This window comes from Camellia sinensis, chromosome 12, assembly GCF_055761805.1.
Source record: "Camellia sinensis isolate YWXY chromosome 12, ASM5576180v1, whole genome shotgun sequence".
NCBI lineage: Eukaryota > Viridiplantae > Streptophyta > Magnoliopsida > Ericales > Theaceae > Camellia > Camellia sinensis.
The window spans coordinates 148,906,957-148,932,137 of record NC_138972.1 but is presented as its reverse complement, the minus strand read 5'-3'; positions in this window follow the sequence as shown (position 1 = coordinate 148,932,137).

Genomic DNA, 25,181 nt, shown 5'->3' with positions numbered 1-25,181 from the left:
CTCCTGCTCTTGCATACAAATTGAAGTTGCTTTTTATTACAATCATAAAGAAAACTTGAAAGTGCTAATAAAGCAATAAATCCGGGGCATAGATAAGTCAGGTGTTCTTGCGCCCCCTCCTAGAGCTGGTCGAAGCCTCTGATGCCAAGCTGGGCCCAGTTTGTGCCTCTTCATTGAGCCAATCTACGCACTCGTCAGACAAAGTGCAATTGAAAGTGGAAGCGGGGGCCAGGAGTTTTCTAGTCCTCCATGTTGAGGCCTGCCGAGCAAGCTACGCACCTTGGGCTGGGAACGCAGCTGGGTACTCTATTCCCTCCGGCAGGCAAATCTGATCATGACCGAACTGGCGCTGGAACCGGAACGGGAAGTGAAACACGCAGTGAGTTAAGCCAATCAACTGAATCCCAGTCTGCCGAGACATGCTATAGCCCATCGCCGGTAGGTTAAGCCAAGGGCACCGCCAAGCAATGCGATCTGCAAACAAACTGCACAACCAGTCGAACCACCAGCCTTCATCAAGGGCATCGACTAGACGTTGTCGAAAGAAGTAACCGCGAGCTGAGTATGCTGAGCAAGAGTCCACGACCTGCAGCTTATCCATTAACTATACTTGGGAAAGGATGAAAAATGAGAGAATAAAGAATAGAGAGACGTACGAGGAGAGAAAAGTGAGAAAAGGGTTTTGTGAGAAAAACCAAGCCTGAAGGCCGAGTGATGTGAGCAACACATATATGAGATTGGGTGGGAAATATTACCTGCAACAGTAGTGGACTCCCCGCAAATCTGGTCGTCTCTCGGCGATAGAAGGCGTCTAAGCCCATCAATGTCTCAGCCAGAGTCATGGCAACGCAGCTCTTGCCCTCCTTTGGTGATGACGGACTCTCTGTGTGATGACAGACTCTCTGTGTGTCTGTGATTGCCGTAATGTCAATGGTGGTGACATCCATGTATTTATATAGTCTTTGTGATTACCACAAATGGTTTATATGCATTAAAAACGAGATTTGTCAAATTGGGAAGCATATGATATCAGGAATCAAATCATAATTTTGCAAAATGACCTGGACCTTGAGAGAATGGAACTCATACATGTTTCACAAATTAACACCAATAAACGAAACAATTGTATAGAATTTTCCAAGATACTCAGTTTGGTTGCTGAGAAAACAAAGAAAAATGATTAATATTATCAGTGTTCTCTTTCGGTTTAGCTTCCGAGGGGATGCATAGAGCAGGAGCAGAATCGGTACCTGAACTTACGCTGCCATCGCCGGAGAACAAGATGTTGCACCTGGACTTGAGTGAACAGAGATGAGGGATCGATCGCGGATAAGGGAGAGAGAGAGAGAGAGAGAGAGAGAGAGATTTGCAGATCGATCGTCAATTAATTTGATTTGAGCCCTAATTTGGAATATATAGAGGGCTTTAAGGGAGGGGAAATCACAAATCCAACTACTCTTTAACAAATTGGGAATTTTTTACAGAAAATTACAACGTAGTTAAATTTTAAAAAATTAATTACTGTTGATGAAAAAAATTATCACTTTAATGTTTGTAAAATTTTTTAAAAACGTACCCTTGTAATTTTTTCAATTTTGTAACCCGTCTTTAGTATGTAAATTTCGAAATAAATAAATTTGTTCCAAACAATTCATAGTGATTTCTTATTTGTTTGGTAATTAATAATTTTTTATTTTTTTTTAACAAATACTTTTAATTTGTTTTTCACAGAGTTTTTCTTGAATTCTAATAACATCATTCATTGCCCCCTTAGGTTCATTGCATGTTTCTTAAGAAAAATATTGTTTTGATCAATATTATTTTTGGAAAGGGTGAGGATGAGTTGCCATATTATTTTGAATTTAGAAATTCAACATTATTAATTGAATTATTTTGATCAATATTATTTTTAAAAAGGGTAAGAATGATTTATTATATTAGTTTGAATTTTGAAATTCAAAATTATAGATAATTGGAGCCTTTTAATTTTTTTAGTTTAATTAACCAACCAATAATTTTTTTTATATTTTAAATTATAAATTTAATTTGAAAATTTGGAATTCTCACATTTTTTTCTCATTAAAAATTTCGTTTTTTTAATATATAGTATAGATTATTGGTGCAAGAAGAGTAAAGTGACTTTGTGGTGGTGGATCAAAATTTCATAAACTGCAAGATTAGGCTTCGGCCCAAACATTTTGCAAATTGACGTTGAGCGCACCTAAGTTGTGTTGGCAGATGAAAATATTTTATATTTATTGGTCGATTCTATGGTCTAAACTTATTTACTTTTACTTCAAAGATAAATTTATTATTATAAAAAAAATTAAATACAATTTAATTATTTACACTTTCTACATTATATTTTTAATATAAACTATCACAAATAAACTAAAATAAATCAAAACTCACAAATATTACTCAAAATTGCTCAATCATATATGACTTTGATAAAATTTTCAGGGTTGTTATGAATGCCAAATGATAATTTCACAAACAAAAAGTGCACATTTAAAAGGTCTAAAAAAATTATTATCCAAACAAAAAGCAAATATGTAAAAAAATAAAAAATAATTAAAAAAAAATCACTCAAGATTTATAAATAAATAAGTTTAAATCTGTAAGATCTGTGGGTAATTACCCCAAAGAATAAAGTGACAACTTCCCTTTATCTATACTATATATTAGAGAGTTTAATTTCTCTCAAGTTGGGATCTCAACTTGAGAGAGCATTTGAGTTTGATAAATCTATTTTGGAATCAATTCTGATAATTCGAATCGTTCACTTTTTTAGATTCATTGAGTAGAATATACATGCAAAAAATCAAGATGATTAGATATCAGTAGCTATATATTTGAATCATATTTACTTTAAAAAAATGAACGACAAATATATAATTGGGCAAATTACATATATCCCCTTGAGGTTTGGCTAAATTACAGATACCCCCCTGAGGTTTCGAAAATTGCATCCCGTCCCCTCAGGTTTGTATTTTCATAACAATTTGCCTCCTGAGATTTAAATTTCATAACAAATTACCCCCTAATTTGTTATGCAAATATAGCATTCATGGGGGAATTTGTAATTTCTCAAACCTCAGGGAGGTATTTGTAATTTAGCCAAACTTCGAAGGGGTATATGTAATTTGCCCAATATATAATTTAAAAAATAACCATCCATTTTTTGTAATATAAATTTAATTCAAACATATAGCTATTAATGCCCGGTTATCTTTTTTTGCATGAATACTCTACCCAACGAGTCCTAAAAGGTAAACGATTCAAATTATCGAAATAGGATCTATGGTAAACTCCATAGACCCTTAAAATTCTCTTATGTTAAGATCTCAATATGAGAGAAGCACAACCTATATATTATATTAAGTGAATACTGGATTTGGTGTCCAAGCTTATACTTTTTTGGGAAAATTGCGAAGAAGTCTTTTTTGAAAAATGTGTAGTCTATTTAATCCCATAACCTTTTGTTTATACCTAAAAGTCCTATAACGGTATTCTTTTTCTCTGTCTCTCTTCTTCTCTGTCTCTTTTGCTCTTTGTGATTTCCGGCGATCGTAGACGGACAATCATATTTTGCTTATTCTCTTTCTCTTTCCGATATATAGTCACCGGCGACTGATGACTACCATCGATTGGGATTCACCGGCAACCACTGACTGCCGACTCCTTACTTCATGTATTTATTTTGCAGATAGCCCCACAGCTGGGTTGGATCCTGCTTCAAGAGATGAATGAGCTCGGGACCTTGTATCTGTAAAAACAAATTCTTCATGTTGGCTTGCATTTTGATTTCAACTTTTAACTAATTCGCAAGGCTATGAAAATACATCATTATTTTTACATATTATGTCATCAATCTGTAGATGATTTCATTTCATGGTCTTGTTGCTACACAATTAGGTAGATGCAGTTATCCTGTTTTCTTAGTATCTCTCTCCCCTCGACAAAAAGAAAAAAAAAATGGAAAAAGAAAGAAAGAAATGGAAACAAATACTTTATTTGTATTTGTATTTTATTTTTTATTAATGAGAGGATATTATGCTGGATTTTGAAAGCATTTGAAACTGGCAAGGTCTATTTCTTAAATAAATGTAGGAATTTGTTGAACAATTGCAGGCAGTTTCGGTTGTTAGTTGTAATATTGTATTGTGAAACACCATGGAAAATGTTACATCTCATTTTCTTATTACTAGATACACAAACATTGATCTCACACGTATTTATTAATATAGTTCCCACTATTTTTGTGCCTAGTGGTAAAAAATAAAAATTCTTGTGATTGTGGTTGTGATTGTGATTGTGAGCTTCGTTCATGAGAGGGCTCTTTTATGATTGTTTTAATTGGGAAAGTTGAATGGGTCTATAGGTTTTTTCCCGGTGTTAGTTTTTTGGAGTCCAAAACAAGAAGTTTTTTTTGCTTAAATAGTTAAAAAGTGAGATTTTTAGTTGAAACCAAATAGAGCATTCTTGCAAAGGCATGTTCTAAAAATGATATGAACACTTCATAGTATTTAAAAGTGGAACCAATCATATTAGTTAAATATATATTTTTCCCCGTAAGAGAGTTAATAATGAAACATGTAAGGGATTGTAAAGTAGTATTTGGATAGGATCTCACTGCACAACTTAGGTAAATAGTGTTAAATGTATGTATTAAAAAAATGCAAGAGAAAGAAGAGTCGGAGAAGTAACCCCCACGAATTAGATGGTGGAATTTAAAATTTGAAGATTTAGCGCTCTTTAAGAACCTTATGATTAAGGAATGAAAATGAATTTTGAATGAGAAAACTAGTTCACATGTGTGGGATGGTCAATTGTAGTAAAATAAAATAAAATAAAATAAAGTAGCAAAAGAAGCTTCTGGTAAATTCAAGAGAGTGGGTCACTATCTTAAAAAATTAAATAAATAAAAACTTGGCGGTGGAATGACAAGGTTCAAAAAGTAAATTGCCACAAAACTGTCTCCACATGTGGGAATAATCAATTTTTTTATACATATAAATAAAATAGCTAAAGCCTTAGCTAAGAAAGTCATTATGGAGGCCAAGCAATTCTAAATGATGGGGAAAAAAGATATAGATAAACTTGCCACGATAAGAGAGGGAAAAAAAAAGGTAGAAACCTAATTACATCAAGTATACTAGGGAAAATATGAAACTGTGCTTGAGTTATTTTCAAAAGCTATTTAATGAAAACCACTCAAGAAACGTAAGTTTAGTTGAACTTGATACTGTAGTAGTAATATGAATTATAAATTATTTCGCAATATTAGAGTAGTGGGGATAAAAAGAGGCTATGAAGAGGATGAAAGTGGCAAAAACTATAGACCAAATGCAATTCCCATTGAAATTTGAAAGTGTTTCGAGAGATGAAGGGACAGTTTGGTTGACTAACTTGTTTAGAAAGATGCATTATAAGAAATGCTTGATGAGTTGAAGAAAAAGTCCATTAGTTCCAACATACAAGAACAATGGTGATATTCAAAGAGAGATTAAGACACAACGTGATAAGAAAATACACGATTATCTTAAACTTTTAACTGACGATATTACAATGAATAAAGCCAATTGGAGGAAATGTATCCATGTAACCAACCCCAAGTAAATAGGACTATGGCTTGTTGAGTTGAGAATCATGATGGAATGATTCAATTTTAAGAATCCAAATGCATCCAACAGTTTCAAATTCTTCAGATGATCCTCTAGCTTTGAACTAAACTCATTTACATTGATCTAAGTCTCAAAATTCCAAAAACCATGGTCATAAAGCTAGCATTAGCATGGACACTACATTTATCACTGGAATGAAACATTAATAGTAATTACCTTTATTGAAAACTAACCCCATTCTTGGACTACATCACAAAGCTGGTCAAGTGTGTCTGCAAGATTCCCAAGGCATGTGATAAGTCTGTCACCTTGACGCCTAGTGAAATTAGTTTGCGAATCCTTGACGTTTTTTAGATCAGCCAAGAGACAGTCCGAACTCTCACCCAGGTTTCCTTTAAGTATGTCAGTGATCAATTTGGCATTCTCATATTGTTTTGTAGCCATCATTTGCTCCTTCTCTTCCATGTTGTTCTTAAGCAATATCCTCTCATTTTTGCTGTGTTTCAAAGGTGTAGACACCCAATTTTTGATTACCTTTAAGACTTGGACGTGACTGATGGTTTACTAGGTGGAGAAAGGTGTGCAGGGGAAAGGTGCAATTTCTTCGGCAAAGAGAGAGTCAAATCTCAACTTCATACCCCTATTCTGGACCAAAACAATCTTGATCAAAAGATTTTAGTCTTAAAACCCTCTCTCTCAAAAACGTTTTTGAAATAAAGTTCCTACGTTGTTCTGATGCTCGCATTTTGTTAAAAGTTGCGCTTTTCGATAAACCGAGCAAGGACAAAGTGGAAATGAATGAAGGAGAGATGAAATATTTGAAAAATCTTTCAAAATACCTTACTTAGGGGTTTGAAGTTGAAGAAAAGAGGAGAAGAGGGAAGAAGTCCAGTTGGGGAAGAAAATGGGCATGGATCGTTAAGAGAGAATTGAACAGCCCTCGCCGAATCGGGCCTATTCATTCACATACTTGGAATCAAGCTATGAGGCCACGACCGTTGGAAAGCTTACTCCCGGGGCCTCATTTTTCACTCAAGAATCTCCTAAATCCAATTCCGGATAGGGGAGATATGGTTGATTGAAGTAGGGCATCACTCCGGCTGGGACCGAATCTGCGCGGCTTCACGGAAACGGGCATAACTTTTTTCACAGGAAGAATTTTAATGCAAGGTTTGCGCCATTGGAAAGCTAACTTCCGGGGCTTCAATTTGGATACTTGAATGGCCACCATTGGACTTCCCAATCACCCACCGGCCACATTTTTCTGGTGGATGATTTTTTTTGCCCATTTAAACTAGCCGGCCATGATCTTTGTCCCAAGTACATTCTAGCCATGTATTTTGTTTTACACTTCACCCATGTCCGAGGGTTTGGCCTTTTTGGAGGGAAACTTGATTCATTTCCCTCCATTTTTTCCCCCCAATTTTCCCCCCTCTTTTTGCCTATATAAACCGGCCTCCAGCTCTGGTTTTAAGGGTTAGAAAAATCACCTTTGAGCCTCTTGCCTTGTATCTCTCTCTCTCTCTATCTTTCCAAGCTCCAAACCTTCAAGTCCTACACTCATTTCTTCACCAACCCATACCCCCACCCTTCCATCCTCCATTCCAGCAGCTGGAGGTTGTTCTTCAGAGCCTAGGAGTGCTGCATCTCAAGCCAAGGGGCTGCCAAAGACTAGTCTTCAAGGGTGAGTCCCTATTTTCTTTTTTTTGTGCTTTATTTTGTTCAATACATTAGCCATACTTGCTTGCTGTTTTGGGCTCCGACCCTAACTGGAACTAGGCTTATTTTGAGTTATTTTTCATGTTTGTTTAAGGGCCTCTCACTGTTTGAGGCCTCCTTGTTGCACTTGCTTCATTACTCCCCTTGTATGCCATTTTCTTGTGTAGTATTTTTGGCCTACGTGTAGACTGTTTTGAGCTCTGTCATAAACTGTAAAGTTGCTTATTTCGAGTCCTTCTTCAACATTGTTGAAGGGCTCATCACTTTTTGTGGCTTCCATCTTCCACTTGCCTTTATATCTCTCTTTTGGCTCCATTTTTGCATGATTTGTTAGCCTCTTATGCTTCTATTTTTGGGCTCTGGTCCGAACTAAAAATGACCTTATTTTGACCCCCTCTTCATGTTTCATTAAGGGTCATTCATTGTTTGAGGCATCTTTTTTATACTTTGTGTTATAACTCTCTTTTTGGCCTTATTTTGCATAGCATTTTGAGCATTCTTGTACACTGTTTTGGGTCTGGCCACCAGCTTGAAAATATCATGTTTTGGGCCCCTCTTAAACTTTGTTGAAGGGCCCTCTATTGTTTAGGGTCAGCAGCTGTGACTTGCTTCTTTATCTCACATTTAGGGCCATTTTTGCATGCTAGTTTTTCCCTATTTGTGTTTATTTTTTGACCTTTCTTAGAACTGTAAATGTGCTTATTTTTGGGCTGTCTTGACTCTGTCTTTACATTCCATGTTCAAATAATGCATGTTTTGTATAGCTATAGGCCAATGCATAGGCCTAGTTTCGTATTTCGGTTTCATTTCATGCATCGGGAGCCATGTTTCCATTGATTCGGGACTGTTTTGGGTCATATTTTAGTGCTGAAATTTGCATGCTTGTATGCCATATTCCATGCCTTGCCATGTCTTGTTAGAGTGGCATTTCGTGCCTTAGGTTCGGTCCTCGGTTTGCGTGCATGTGTGCACGCATTCCGAGTTATCTTATTTTCATCTTTTGGCTACTTATATGAGTGTGGCTGAGGTCCACTTGTGTTGGTGTAAGTCCATTGTGCATTGTGTATGCCATTTCATTTCATAGCATTGTGTATGCTAGGCCGTATGTTAGCGCATTGTGTATGCCATGTTATCTCGTGCATTGTGTATGCCATTTCATAGCATTGTGCATGCTAGGTTGTATATTAGTTGCATTCATGCACGTCATGCATATTGCATTGTGCTTGGGATAGGAGTTAGCCCGAGCACGGAAAACGAGATACGTTTCGTACTCCGAGTGACGGAACGTGTCTCAATTCCCCAGTCACCGACACTCCGGATTATCTATGATGGAGTTAGGTTTTAGTTGAGTTTTCATGTGCATTCATTCCATATTGAGTCATGCAAACCGACTCCTCGGCCATCATGCATCGATATGCGTGATTGGTGGCACGAGGATCGAGGCATGCATACATTTGTGAAAATACATTGCTATGCCCCTTTCCTGCTCTCTGTTGCAGCAAATTAAGAATTAGCAACCTTCCGGAGCTTGGCGCGCTTTCCAAGAATAATTGTAAAACAGAGGCTAATTGGGGCATCCCAGTGGATTTTCGCGCAAGGCAGCCCAGACATGCATCATCCATCATCTGAAGAAGAGTTAAGGCAGTCCCTGGCTTGCATGCCAGTTTATTATTGTTCTTAGTTAATTTGTAAATTAATTAGGAATTTGTATTATTTGGACTGTATTATTCTTTTAGACCCTCTGTGCGAGGGCAACATTGTAATAAGTGTGCGTGTGTGTGATGTATGTCTTCCAACCCCACGTCTTTCTCCCTTTTATTTACCTGCTTACGATGGTTAGATTAGGGCATATTTCAATTAGCATACAGTATGATAGCATGTTTGCATTCATTCATCTGTTTTGCATGCACCGGGCTCAGCGCATCATACTAACTGCATTCGTATTTCAATTCCAAGTTGAGTACTTGTTAGCTGTTGCATTTCATATGCCATGTTTAGAATAGCCGAGCCTGCTATAGTTGCATTTTTGCATGTGTTGCATTAGACATTTCTGTATAATTAGGATCATGCATGGATTTCTAATTAGCTTCTTTTTTTTTCTTGGAGTACTCGGTAAGTTTTATGCTTTAGCATCCTTGCATGCGTGTGAGTGACTGCCATGAATAGCATGCTTACCATAAGGCTATATGCTTATGTGATATAATTGCCTGAATGCCTGTGGGTGAAGGTTGGGTTATTTGGATTGGAACAAATCATCAACTGTGAGTTTTAAGCCCACTAGATAGTGGCAAAACCATCTTTTCTTAAGCCCACCTGAGGGTGGCAAAATCTGCATTTTAAGCCTACTTGCGAGTAGCAAACCATCTTTCAAAAACAAACAGGAAATGTTTTGTTCCAATTCAGGCGATCCAGTCTATACTTGTATGTTGTACGCATCACATAGTAAATCTAGGCTAATAACCGGAATAAGAACACACAATGTTTTTAAAACTTGATATCATGGTTAGTAGAGGCCGATCTTTGATCGGGCGAGCGGGGGTGCTCACGAAGTGACCTTCCCCAATCGTACCCAAGTTCCCGAGCCGAGACAACTTTGGTAATGAAGGACATGTGGCCTTAGGCAAACGAGTCAGGGTTTCCTAAATTTCCCCAAAATAAAATATTTAGGTGGCGACTCGGTATCTGGCAAAGCAGTCCATGTTTGGCACTTTTTTCAAAATCTGTTTTCTCAAAACGATTTGCCGGATTTGGACTCTTTGGTTCAGATTAAGAACCGTGACAATTTGAGAGTCCTGAGCTGTAGTGAGCCCAATATCGAACAGAACGGGAGCTCGTTCCTCCCGGGGCGTTCGGGGACGTCTACAAAAGGCTTTACCCTTTTTTCTACTTTGCCTTGCTCTGGCATTATCTTTTTATTTATCTTACGTTTCTGAGGCTTCACCTTTTCTTCAGTGCTGCATTTCTGAGGCATCACTCGGCGCCTTTGCTTCTTCAAATCTATGGTACCAAAAGTACAAAAACACAGTGTAGACACCTCATTTTTGACCGACCTGAAGACTCAGAAGTCATCGATTGAGCTCTCGGTGATGGTGCATGTTGTGCTCGTCCTGAGGTTTCGGAGTTCTCGACTGAGAGCCTTGCCTCCGGGCCTCGGAACTTTTTTGTGCTTTGACTCGGTTTGCGGACCAGGTCTTGTTTTCCCTTCCCGAAGGGAGGGAGAGGTGCTGTAGACCATCTCTCAGTGGTCATAGACTACTTTTTGTGGTCGTAGGCCACTGTTCCCGTTTGGAGACTAGTTTTCGATTTTCGGGGTCATCGGCCATGCGCCTCGGCTCGGGACCGCTTAACATTCTTCGTTTGCCCCGGTTTTTGGTACTCACCTTGTTTCCTTTGTCCAGGGGGACATTGTGGCCCGGGAGACCACTTTTGTGGTCGTACGCCACTTTCGGTGCTCAATAACCAGTTTTCGAGGCACCCGGCCGTGCGCTTTGCCTCCCGAACTCTCACTTTGCATCCGTGTTGGTTCATTTTTGGCATGAACCTTGTTTTCCTTGTTTACGAGGTGGTACAAGGGTGGGAGACCACCTTTTCTCCTTGGAGACCACTTTTCTCCTTGCCAATCGATTTTCTTATCGGGAAACTGGTTTTCTTGATCTTTGGGCCACATTTACTGGTCTCTCACCACACCTTGGGCTTGCTTTCAGTGTGGAGACCACCAATCCCCTTGGATGACCACCCTTTGTTTTGGGAGACCACTTTCCCTAGTCGGCCGACCAGGGAAAGTGGTCAGCCGACCACCTCTTCTGATCGGCCAACTTCCTCCTGTTTTGTCTGTCTGAGTGCATGCCTGTTGTGCCAGCTGGAAGGCATAGACTGGATCCTCCATACATGTGTATGGAGGATTTGCAACCAAGTTTTTAGCTTTTTGGGGAAGCTTTGGCTTTGAAACTCTATAAGAGAGGCCCTCCCTCTCCTTATACCAGGTTGAAGAATTGCTCTAAGGGTAACTCCTTTTCCCTCTTTTTAAGTATTGTTTTGATCCTTCTCTTAGCCTCATTTGCATGCTTATTTGAGCTTTTTTGTCAACTGAAAAAAGCTTCATATTTAAGTGTTTTTCATGATTGCTTAATGCTCTTTTGGTGTTAAGGGTCATTTACCCTCTTGTATGCTCTATTTAGCCTTGTTTTGTGCCATACCATGAGACCTTTGTGTTGATCTTTGCTTGGCCTTTTAGCCATTGAAATCCAGTGGATTTTTAGTGGTTGGCATGTGGTTTTGAGGGCCTAAATCAGAGAGGGGTGACGCTCTCTCTTGTTGTTTTGTTTACTAGCATTTTTGGCCTACCAAAGGAGCATATGTTTATACCATTTGGAGGCCTAGTTCAAGAACTTTTTGGCGACTTCTAGGACCTGCCTAGGCTCTGACCAAGGCTAGTTTGGTCCCCTTTTGCTTGCTTCTTGCATGTGTAGAGTAATCCCTTTCATGGCTTATCAAAGGAGCATGTCATTTTTGCATGTATTGGTCTTGTTTCAGTGGGTTTTTGGCCATCATTTGGCATGCCATGACTCTATTTTTGCTTGGTTTGGTAGTCCTTTACATGCTTCATATGCTTGTAGTGTAACTCATGTTCACTAGCTCACAATGCATGTTGTTTTGGCCCTCTATTCTAGCATATTTTAGCCATGCTTCAAACTGATTTTGTTCATATTTTGGGCTGCCTTAGCTCTGTCTTGAGGCCTCTTGGTCAAAATATGCTTGCCATGCATACTTATTTTGCTACTGTTTTGGGCCTGCATAGGGTCTGTTTGGGGTTGGTTTCATCACTTGAGTATCGCTTTGCATGCCTATAGTGTAATGCACTTCACTAGTTTCAATGCTTGAGCCATCCAACATGCGTTGTGTGAGTTGTTTGCATGATTCGGAGTCATTTTAGAGTCATGTTATATGCCATTTCACAGCTGGAATATATGCCATTGTACCCCATGTTTAGTCCTTTCAATGCATGTGCAAAGTTGTGTTTTTGTGACTTAGGCTCGGGGCTATTGTATTGTGCATGCAGGCATGAGTTTTGGAGCTTTGTTTTCATCATCTATGGGCACTGATTTGGGTGTGGCTGAGGCCCATCCATTTTGGTTTAAATCCATTTTGCATCGAGTATGCCATTGTAGTTCACAACATTGAGTGCCATGTTGTCGCGTGATTGATCACTGCATTGTACATGCCTTGTTCATCTGATTGTGTATGTTAGTTTCCATGTGCATTGCGTATGCTAGTGTCATGAGCATTGTGCATGCCATGTAGTTTTAGCATTGTGGATGCTAGGTGCATGTTTGCATGTTCATCCTTTGCATGTTTCCATGGCTAAGTGGCATTACATTAGCATTGCCTGCTAGAGTTGCATTGGTGCATGCCATGTTTGTTGCATTGTGTTTGGGATAGGAGTTAGCCCAAACACGGGAAACGAGGGACGTTTCATACTCAAAGTGATGAAACGTGCCTCGATTCCTGGTCGCCGACACTCTTGACTACACATGATGGAGTTTAGGTATTTATGTGTTCATATGTGCATTCATTCTATATTAAGTTGTGCAATTCGGTTCCTTGGCCATCATGCATCGAGACATGTGATTGGTGGCCCAAGGATTGAGACCTACACTCCCTTGAGCTTGTACAATGATGGGGAGAGTGGTCATGCACACATATGTTGAAAATACCTTGCCATGCCTCTCTCTTGCTCCTTGTTGCAGAAAACCAGGAACCAGAGGCAGAAACTGGTCGGCCGACCATCTTTTCTGGTAGGCCGACCACCCCTTTTGGTTTCTCCCACAAAAGGTGGTCGGTAGGTGGTCTCCAAGGCCAATAGCTGGTCGGCAGCCTTCCCACAGACTCCCAGGGTGGAGTTTCAGCCTTCTGGAGCCTTATGCAGTGTTCTGAGGTCAATTACAAACAAAGGCAAGTTGGGGTGTCGCGATGGATTTCCGAACAAGGAAATTCAAGCATGCATGCATCCTTCATCATCCAAAGCAGAGCTGAGGCAGTCCGTTTCTTGTAGTTTGCATGATAATTTAACTGCTTACTTAGCTAATTTGTTAATTAGTTAGAGCTATGTAATAATTAGTTGTAATTTGTTATTCATTGTGGTTGTGTAATAACTAGTTCAATTAGATTAGCTTAAATTAGCTAGTTGGTTTTGTATTATTTATTCGAACCCTCCGTCGAGAGGGCACAACTGTTGTAATAAGTGTGTGTGTGTGTGTGATGCATGTCTTCCAACCCCACGTCTTTCTCCTTTTTACTTACCTGCTTACGATGGTTAGTTTTAGGGCATGTTTTAATTAGCATTCTTATGCTCGCATGTTTGTATCCATTCATTTGTCTTATATGCATCGGGCTCGGCGCATCATATTAACTGCATTGTATTTCAATTCCAAGTTGAATACATGTTATCTATAGCATCTCATATGCCATCTTAGAATAGCCGAGCCTACTTCTAGTTGCATTTTGTATGTGTTGCATTAGGCATTCTTAACATAGCTAGGATCATGCATTGGTTTCTAACATTGCTTTTGTTTTGGCTCCGAGTACTCGGTAAGTGTTTATGCATTAGCATCCTTGCATGCGTGTGAGTGACTGCCATGATAGCATGCTTGCCATGAGGCTAACTGCTTATGTGATATAACTACCTGAATGCCTGTGGGTGAAGGTTGGATTACTTGAGTTGGAACAATTCACTGATTGTGAGTTTTAAGCCCACTTGAGAGTGGCAAATCACCATGTTTTCTAAGCCCACTTGAGGGTGGCAAAATCTACATTTTAGCCTACTTGCGAGTAGCAAACCGCTTTCATAAATAAACATGAAATGTTTTGTTCCAATCCAGGCGATCCAGTCAATACTTGTTTGTTGCGCGCATCACATAGTATTTCTTGGCTAACACACCAGAATAAGAGCGCATATGTTTTCAAAATAAAATATCATGTTTAGTAGTGCCTGATCTTTGATCGGGCGAGCGGGGGTGCTCATAGCTGACCTTCCCCAATCGTACCTAAGTTCCCGAGCCGAGGCAACTTTGGTGATGACGGACACGTGGCCTTAAGCCACGATTCAGGGTTTCCTAAATTCCCTCAAAATAAAATATTTAGATGGCGACTCTGTATCTGGAAAAGCAGTCCATGTTTAGCACTTCTTTCTGAAAATCAGTTTTTCAAAATGATTTGCCGGATTTGGACTCTTTGGTGATTTAGCGGTCTTGCATTGCAATTTGCGAGATCAGATTCTGAACCGTGACATTGATTCTGAACTGTAGTGAGCCCATTTAACAAAATGGGATTTTTCCGGGGACGTTCGGGGCGCACGTCTACAGTTTCTGGCGACTATGCTGGGGACTTGGAGAACTTGATTCGAACTCATGATTTCTTGTTTTGATTACACTTATGTGTTTCTTTGCATTGTATTTGCATTGGTGCACCTAGGACACTGTGTTTGCCATATGCTATTCCTGAACGATTTGTCGGAGGCCCACTTTGAGAAGAGTGCCATAAGGCTTACCGGTTACGGGCTCTGCCACGATGGGAACACAAACCCCGGTTGTTGCCGGGGCACCCCTGTTGACCATTCGACCTAGTGCATATCGGAATCCGTAGTGACTATTCCAAGTTAGGATAGGTTGCTTACCCGATTATAGGTTGTTTGAAACCGCTGCGTGTGTAGTGAAGCCCTAGTTCTTGGCGAAACTAGGATAGGAAAACCCTACCCCTCCATAGGGGTGTTTTGGCTCTCACTTGATTGTTATGTGCTTTAGAGTTGGCCCTTACAAGAATGCATGTATCAGTTTGCAAGTTTGAGCACCAGGCCTACGGGCATCAGTTTCAGTGTTTGGGAATTAGTTATATCCGCGGGTATCAGATTCAGATTTTGGGGCAGTGATTTGGGAACAATGATCAGTGTTTGAGAACAGTATTTTTAGCTTATAAATGCCAACTGTGTGTGGTCATACCGACTGTGTGTTGTGTTTATTTAAGCCGTTATACTGTCCATTTTTCTGGTTGTTTATTTCCTTATTATGCTTTATTTATCTTTTTGCAAGGTAATTTAGCACAATTGCTTCCGACCAAGCAGATATTCCCCAAGCACTCTGGACAAGAGGTCGCAGACTCCATCGATCTGAGGATCTGGTAGACGGACAACCAGTGTTCCATTCTTTACCCTCGGTTGCTAGGCGAAGGTCAGCGAAGCGTAGTGTATCGGTACCGCGGTTGCCAGAGCAGTGGTCCTTGAGTAGTCAAGTTGAGGTTTCCGAGTCTACTGTGGAGACAAATATACCAGTGGTTCAGTTAGACCAGGGCAGTATGGCAGGAATGGAAGAGATGATGCGTTAGCTCCAAGAGAGTATGAAAACCATGCAAGAAGACGCTGCTCGTTAAGCAGAATTTGCCAAACAGCAGGCCGCGATCATGGCCCAACAGGCAGAGTTAATTAGCAGGCTGCAGCAGCAAGTCGGAACATCTGCTTCACATCAAGCTCCTCCCCCACTGAGAGTCCCAATACCTGGGAAGACGGTGAATGTCCAGAATGTCTAGGAGGATATAGACATCCCAACAGGGTTGGCTCCGCCCCCAATTCCACCTCGACTATTCAAGGCACCCACACCTATCAATCTACCAGATTCCCCCTTCGAGTTCGAAGTGGACCCCACGACATTAAAAGTGAGCAAGCTTGAAAAGTTGTTCAAGAAATCTCAAGGTGTGAAGTCCATTCCAGACATTGAGGACGGGTACACCGACTTGGCCGTGACGCTGCCAGACCGGTTTAAGATGCCACACATTGATCGATTTGATGGATCCGGTGATCCTATGGTGCACCTGTGGCTATTTTCAGACATACTAAGGCCGATGGGCCTCACCAGATTACAGAAGCTTTCTTTGTTCGGCCGGACCCTGTCGGGTGTAGCGACTATCTGGTATGCAAAACTGGAAGACGATGTTAAAAGGAATTGGGATGAGATGGCCGAGGCTTTTGTCGCTCAATACTCCTATAATACACAAATCAAGATTACAACCCGTGATCTCGAGACGACTAGGCAGGAGCCAAAGGAGAGTTTTTCCGATTTTGTGACCCGATGGAGGGCCAAGGCCTCAATGATGACCATTAGCCCACTGACAAAGATCAAATTCGGATGGTTGTGCGCAACCTCCAGCCCAAGCTCATGCAGAAGATGATCGTTCTCTCCTTCCCCACCTTTTTAGATTTACATGAGATGGGAGTACAGATCGAGGATGCTTTGAAATAGGGCCTGATTGACAATGACAGAGAGCAGCCCAGGAGAACTTTCAACCGCAGTACGAATGCAGGCACAAGCAGTGCTGCAGCTACTAGAGCTTCAAAAGTGAGCATAGTCACCACCAATCCCCCAAGAACCCTTGCAGCTACGCCATTCACCGGTGCATCCAGTAGTAGTTCACAAACAGCCAGATACGCACCCAAAAGCCAAAGAACTTTCACTCCACTATACATGTCCTTGTCCAAGGCTTTAGGAGTTTTGATCAGGAAAGGGCACTTGAAGCCCTTAGAGCCGCGGCCGTTACCAGACAAACTTCCCCCCTTCCACAACCCAGCTAAACACTGCGCATTTCACCAACAGCACAGTCATGACACCGACTAATGCTTCCGACTACGTCATGAGATTCAGGATCTCATTGATAATAGGGTGATTGTGCCTCTAGAGAAACCCCATGTTACAACCAACCCTCTCCCACCACATAACCAAGCTTCACCTCCCAAATGCATTAACTCGATCCAAACTGGGGTTGTGTCATACGACCTTAGCATATACATCACTCCTTCCCACCTACCCAAGCCGGAGGTGTTCATTCCTGACAGCACTGACTTGTGCATATTGGACATCTCCTGAACCCAACCTGAACCAATGGTGGTGACCATCAAGGATGGAACAGGGATGACTAGTGATTCAGGGTCTGAGGAATTTGGGAGCTCTGCTAAGGAGGTATACAATCCGAGTGGCTACATTGCATCAGCAGGCCAGGTTAGGCCGAGTGTCGAATTGCCAATGGGGGTAGAAATCTGTGTAGTGCAGGGGGATCGATTTGTTCAGAGACTAGATGACTTAGCAAATCTGGAAGAAGACATTGCTAACCTTCAGTTTTTCAACGAACAAGATCCAGCAGACATGACAGTCAGTTGGTTTGATTTTGAGGGGTCAGCAGAGTCTACTGGGTAGCTTGATGATCAACCGGATGTTGTGGAACAACCTCAGCTAGAACAAGGTCCGTCAAGGACGGGGACATCATCAGTGGCCGGAAGGGCCGAGAATTAGCCTGTATCGCTGGAGAGCGCCGGTGCCATGAATTTCGCTCAGGATTTGGGTATATTGAGTACGGGGAATGTTGAACAGCAGACTGCATTGAAGCAGTTAGAATGGGAAGGGATCAAAGATTCTGAGAGAGCTAGAAAAGCCAAGGCCCCTGTGGAGACGGAAAGTGCTATGTGCACAAGAATAGAGCGTGCTGCGAGCACATGGACGGAAGGTGCTGTGGGTACAAGGACAGTCGTGACGGAGCCGGACAGGTGTTTGTCGGCCGCCGATGGAATCTGGTGGGAAGATAATGATCCATGTCTTGCCCACACCGATGAGGACTGGGGAACTAACCAGCCAGACGATACCTGGTATATTGGCGAAGTTGACCATATGACTAGGAGCGGGCGGTATTTCAAGCCCCCGCACTTAGACCAACCAGAGGCGTCTGGGAAGGACAAGGAGGCGGAAAAGCAAAAAGAGAAGCTACTTGAAGAGGCTGTGTTGAAAAAGATACAAGCAGACATCTCCATCTGGGGACTGCTTATGGCTTCACATGTTCATAAACAAGCTGTCTTATCGGCAATGGACAAAGCCAAACTCTCAATAGACAAAGCCAAACTCTCAATAGACACTACACCTGAATAGCTGGTAGGACTGGTGTTTCCGGGAGGAGGTTCCCAACATTGACCTTTTCCGACAAAGAATTGTCACCTGAGGGTGCAAATCATAACAAGCCACTCTACATCTCTGTGGAGTGTAGAAACAAATGGATACCGGTGGTTCTTGTCGACACGGGATCCGCCATTAACGTGTGCCCGGCAAGGACAACTTATGCAATCGGGTTGAATCCCGTGGACTTTGCGCCAACCACTCAGGTGATAAGAGCATATGACAATACAAGCAGAGAGGTGAATGGGACTGTGCAAATTCAAACTAAGGTTGGTCCAGGACAACATGAGATTGACTTCCATGTCTTGGACGTTCCCGTAACCTTCAATTACTCCTAGGGCGACCGTGGCTGCACCAAGTAAAAGCAGTCTCTTCCACCCTCCACCAGATGTTGAAATACCCCCACGGGAAGGGGTGGCTATAGTTTTTGGGAATTCATTGATCCATCCGCCGCCAGAGGTGTCTACACTAGTTTTGGAAATTGAGCTTGGCACGGAGGACGTCTTTTTAACAGGATTCACCCTGGCCGAGGCCCGGGTCGTTCAGAACATCTTAGCTGTTGACGAGGGGGTGTATGTCAGCGCGCAGTCAGTGTATCTCATGAACAAGCTTCAGCATATCCCTGGGATGGGACTGGGAAAAAGTGGCCTGAAGGGCATCGCAATATTGGCCGAAGTGCTGCACAACCCGCACACCTTGCCCACCAAAGAGGACTGGGTGAGGAAAGGCAAGGAGATGGCTGGGAGAGCCAGGGCAAAGCAGGCAGGGAAGCCTTTTGAGTTGAAGCATCGACCCATCCAAGGTACCCTAAACGGACGCTTTGTCCGGGAGGGGGAGGACTTTTCATTTTGTGGCTTCCCAGAGCCATGGTTGAATGCAGAGAAGAGGCGCCTGCCGGGATTTGAGATCTTCTTCGATCTGCAGTTATCCGGGGATGATGTTGCCGAAGAGTAGATAGACCCATTAGCTGAGGTTGAGCAGTGTAAGGAAGTGGATTCCGAAAGCGCCGAAATTGAAATGGGGGTAGCATTGGCTTGTCTACTTTCAGATCCTTCGATCGAACAAAAGTGCTTGGGGGATAACTTCTCGGTATCCATGATCAGGAATGAAATGGTTGCGAGCCCACCGTCAAACATTTTGGATGCATCCATCACACCCTCTCTCATCTGGCAGTAGGAGGAGGGATTTTTATCAAGCAGCACTGGGTCAGGTAGTGAACCGGAATCTAATTCCACCGAGTCTGTGGAGTCGGAATCAGGTTCCAGCTCGTCTAAGTCTGAGTCTGGTATTCCTGGGGGTGACAACCCGGATGCCACAGCTCTGTCTAGGTCACATTTTTCTTTCTCTTTTGAGTCTGTTGTAACAGAGAAATTTGACGATTTGGAAATGCTTAATGAGAATGAAATGACTGTGGCTTCTGAGTACTTTTTTGTGCCTTTGATTTATTGTATTGATCATAATTTTCAAATTTTGATCAAAACGACGAGGAAGAAATTCCTCTGATTTTACAACGTTCAATTGATCAAGAGCAGGAGAGATTTGTTAAACCCCTGGTTGATGAAATCACTACAGTTAATGTGGGTACTGAGGAGGACCCGCGGCTGGTCCAGATCGGGTCCACGATTTTACAAAGATGTTTTTGCGTGGTCCTATGAAGACATGCCTGGAATCGATCCTGAGATTGTACAGCACCGGATCCCTCTTGACCTCGAGGCCCGACCCGTTAAGCAGAAACTCAGAAGGATTCGCCCGGACTGGGCCCTCAAGATTAAGGGAGAGGTCACCAAACAAATTAACGTAGGGTTCCTACTGGTATCTGAATACCCGACTTGGTTGGCCAACATAGCTCCAGTGCCGAAGAAGGATGGCAGGATTCGGGTATGCGTGGATTTCAGAGATTTAAACAGAGCCAGTCCGAAGGACAACTTTCCTCTACCGCATATCGATGAGTTAGTGGATTTTACTGCGGGCATGCGTTGCTCTCATTCATGGATGGCTTCTCAGGCTACAACCAGATTGTGATGGCACCTGAAGATCAGGAAATGACTGCTTTCATCACCCCGTGGGAGACCTACTGTTACAGAGTTATGCCGTTTGGGTTAAAGAATGCTGGAGCTACATATCAACGGGCCACAACCACGATATTGCATGACATGATCCACAAAGAGGTTGAGGTGTACGTGGACGACATGATTGTCAAGTCCAAAGAAAGAGAGGGCCACTACACCGCCTTGCAAAAGTTCTTCCAGAGGATCAGAGAATTTCGGTTGCAGCTGAATCCTCAGAAATGTACGTTTGGTGTTACAGCAGGGAAAATGCTAGGATTCTTGATTACACAGAGAGGTATCGAAGTCGACCCTTCCAAAATCAAGGCCATCTTGGAAATGCCACCACCAAGGACTGAAAAGGAGGTGCGAGGCTTTCTGGGTAAAGTGCAATTCATAAGACGGTTTATCGCAAAATTAACCTTGACTTGTGAACCACTTTTTGGTCTCCTGAAGAAAGGAATGAAGTTCCAATGGGACAGCCGATGCCAAGCTGCTTTTGAATATATCAAGCAATACTTACAGAACCCACCCGTGTTGTCACCACCTGAGCCGGGGAAACTGTTGATTTTGTACCTTTCAGTGACTGAAACTACAATGGGCTGCATGCTTGCACAAGAGTCTGAGGATAAAGTGGAGTGAGCTATCTGCTACCGGAGCAAGAAGATGCTGGATTACGAGACCCGCTACATTCCAATCGAGAAGGCTTGTTTGGCCTTGGTATGGGCTACCAGGAAGTTGCGGTACTACCTGTTAGCTCACTCCGTAATGTTGGTTTCAAGATTAGATCCCATCAAATATCTCTTCGAGAAACCGACACTTCCGGGTAGGCTAGCTCGTTGGTTGCTTCTACTTTCCGAATTCGATCTGAAGTATATGACTCGGAAGTCAGTAAAGGGGAGAGCAGTAGCGGAGTTCCTAGCCGATCACCCAGTTGAAGGGGATGAAGCGGTTGAGTACTTATTCCCAAACGAGGCCATTTTGTATGTCGAAGACGAAACCTGGACGATGTACTTTGACGGAGTGTCAAACCAATACGGGTATGAGATAGGGGTGTTGCTGATAGCACCCGATAATTCCCATATCCCGCTAGCATTTAAACTCCGGTTCAAAGTCTCAAACAACGAAGCAGAGTATGAAGCATGCATTGCTGGTTTAGAAGTAGCCATAGAACTAGGGGCAAAACGGTTGGACGTCATCGGGGACTCGAACCTTGTTGTATCCCAAACTAAGGGAGATTGGAAAGTCAAAGAAGAAAAAATGAGAATGTACCATCAGACCTTGAACTTGCTGATTCCTCGGTTTGAGAAGCTGAACTTCGCTCATCTACTAAGAGAGAACAATAGGTTTGCAGATTCACTAGCAATTCTATCTTCCATGATAGACATCCCTTTTGGAGTCCGGATGCGTCCGATCATCATTGACCAGAAATTTATGCTAGCATACGAGCTGATTACCGCTATAGAAGAGGTTCAAGATGAGAACCCCTGGTATTACGATGTTTGGAACTTGGAAAAAGAGACGTATCCACCAGGAGCAAATGCCAAAGATAAGAGGGCAATTAGGAGAATGGCTGCTCAGTTCATCATCTGCGGGGGAAAATTGTATAAAAGAGGTCATCTGGGAATGCACAAGCTGTGTGTTGATACCGAAGAATCGAAGTGCCTAATGGAGGCCATCTATGGAGGAGAGTGCGGGGCGCACATGAACGAGGTGATGCTAGCCCGGAAGATTCTCAGACAGGGTTACTACTGGTCCACCATGGAGGAGGATTGTATTGGCTTTGTTCGGCGATGCCACAAATGTTAGATCCATGCAAATCGTATGAATATTCCGCCGTTGAAGCTGTACAATATGACTTCGCCATGGCCACTTTCAGTTTGGGGAATCGATGTGATTGGGGCTGTCACGCCGAAGGGGTCGAATGGGCATGAGTTCATCCTGGTCGCGATAAACTATTTTACAAAGTGGGTTGAGGCCCAATCTTATGCGATGTTGAAGGCTTTACATGTTGCAAAGTTCATCAGGAACAACATCATCTGTCGTTATGGGGTCCCGAACGAGGTCATTTCAGACAATGGTTCCCACTTCAAGAAAGAAGTGATCGACTTGTTAGAGAAATACAATGTGGATTTTCATAAGTCATCCACATATCGGCCGTAAACCAACGGAGTAGTTGAGGTCGCCAACAAGAACATCAAACACATTTTGCAGAAGATGGTAGAAACCTATCGAGACTGGCGAGATACGCTGTCATTTGCTCTATGGGGCTACCAGACGTCAATTAGAACTTCTACTGGGGCGACTCCGTATTCATTGGTTTATGGGATGGAAGCCGTTCTACCTATCGAAATTGAGGTTCCGTCATTGCGAATACTGGCTGAGTGTCAGATACCCGAGGTAGATTGGCAGCAGAGCAGATTCGAAGAACTCATGCTCTTTGATGAAAGAAGGTTGAAAGCACTGTACCATGTTCAGGGTTATCAACGGAGAATCGCTAGGGCTTTTAACAAGAAGGTTAAGTCCAAGAATTTGAAAGAATGAGATTTAGTGCTCAAAGATAACCGAGCTCCCATCCATGACCTTAGGGGCAAGTTCAGACCCAATTGGACCGATCCTTACATCATCAAGTCTATCTGGTTGGGTGGAGCTGTCGTTTTGATGGACCTAGATGGCCTAGAGTTCTCATAGCCGATCAACATGAACAAGTTGAAGAAATATTACCCCTAAGAGGCTCGCTAGGCCGAAAACCCGAAAGGGCAACCTAGGCAAAAGTTAGAGCATAGAAAATTGGAAATTATAAAAATTGAGCTGGCAAGGTTGAAAACCCGCAAAGGGCGGCCTTGGCAAAAGTTAGAGCGTAAAAGGTGAGGGTTAATACACGAGTGAACCTTAACCAAACTACGTAAGGCTTGATTCCCATCTTTGGGATATATAGGCAACTTCATCCTGAAGTCCAGCCATAAACACTTCCCCGATCAACTTTGTCCATGTGATGTTGTTGGGCCATCTTTGTCTATTCTGCATTCAAGAGCTCGGTTGTGATCTCCAGTGCAATGCTATTCAGACTGGGGGCAACTTTCCAATTGCTAGGATCCGAGGTTGTGCATCTCAATGACAGATCTCAGGCATGTCCAGTTCTGATCCATATCAAAAATGGTTTTGAAAAGTTTTAATAAAAGTTGATTTTGCTCAAATTAATCTTTTTACAACTTAGACCATTTTTGGACCAAAACGGAAAATTTTCAGTATTGAGTTCTCTTGCTCTTGAATACAAATTGAAGTTGCTTTTTATTACACCCATAAAGAAAACTTGAAAGTTCTGATTAAAGCAAATAAATTAGGGGCATAGTCAGGTGTTCCCGGGTCCCCACCCAGAGCTGGTCAAAGCCTCTGATGCAAAGCTGGGCCTAATCTGTGCCTCTTCATTGAGCCAATCTATGCACTCATCAGAAAGGGTGCCACTGAAAGTGGGAGCGGGGGCCAGAAGTTTTCTCGTCCTCCTTGCCGCGTCATACCAAGCTAGTTGTGCGCCTCGGACCAGCAATGCAGCGGGGTACTCTATCCTCTCTGTCGGGCAAATCTGATCATGGCCAAATTGGCGCTGGAATCGGAATGGAAAGTAGAACACGCAGTGTGTCAGGCCAATCAACTGAATCCCGATCTGACGGAACATGCTATAGCTCATTGCTGGTAGATTGAGCCAAGGACAATGCCAAGCAATACGTTCTGCGGACAAGCTGCACATCCAGTCGAACCACCATCCCTCACCAAGGGCATCGACTAGACATTGTCTGAAGAAATAACCGCGAGCTGAGTATGTTGAGCATGAGTCACAACCTGCAACTTGTTCATCAACCACACCTGGGAAGGGATAAAAAATGAGAGATTCAAGAATAGAGAGGTGTACGTTGAGAGAAAAGTGAGGAAAGGATTTTGAGAGAAAAATCGAGCCTGAAGGCCGAGTGATGTGAGCAGTATATATGTAAGGAAGGATGGAAAACATTACCTGTAGCAGTAGTGGACTCCCCGCAAATCTGGTTGTCTCTCGGCAATGAAAGACATCCAAGCCCATCAACGTCTCAGCCAGTGTCATGGCAATGCAGCTCTTGCCCTCCTTTAAGCCTTGGGCAACCTCGATCAACCGGACACTAGATCCTCCGAAGCCTGAGGCAAGCAAGAAACGGGACAGCATGCATAAGCAAAGCGCATGTCACCGAAAGCCCTGCCAATGATAGTCGTTGCGGTCACCGGCATCGGAAAATCGATGAATCAAACTCGAGATATCCAATATTCCGTCACAGATCAAAGACCGAGCGTCGTGCATAGTGAGCCTACACATTCGTCCTAAGGCCTGGGCGTGGCCGAAGCGAAGCTGGGGCAAGATTTCTTCGTTGTGCTCGGATTCCATCAAAGCTTGGAAGTCTTCGAAGGTAAGACATACCTCTTGCCCGCCAAAGCTAAAGACGCGTGTTACCGGATTCCAAAACCTTGCCGTGGCATGGAGGAACGGAAAATACAGCGGGGTGCGACTCAAAGTGAATAGTGCATTTATGCCGAAGCCCCGGGAGTTCAACTTTTCCGAGCCGTCTAAAGTAGCAATCCAAGCTGTGGGATTTTGGATGAGAAACACCTCCGTTTTGATGAAAAATTGAGATGGAATGAGAAAGCCACGAAGCTGGAACTTTTATGGAGGATAAGGCACTGTTGGGAGGACACGTGTCAAAAATCTGGAGGTCGCCGGGCCAACTGGTCGGCCAGCCAGTTTTTCTGGTCGGCTGACCACACAACTGGTCTCCAGGGCAAAA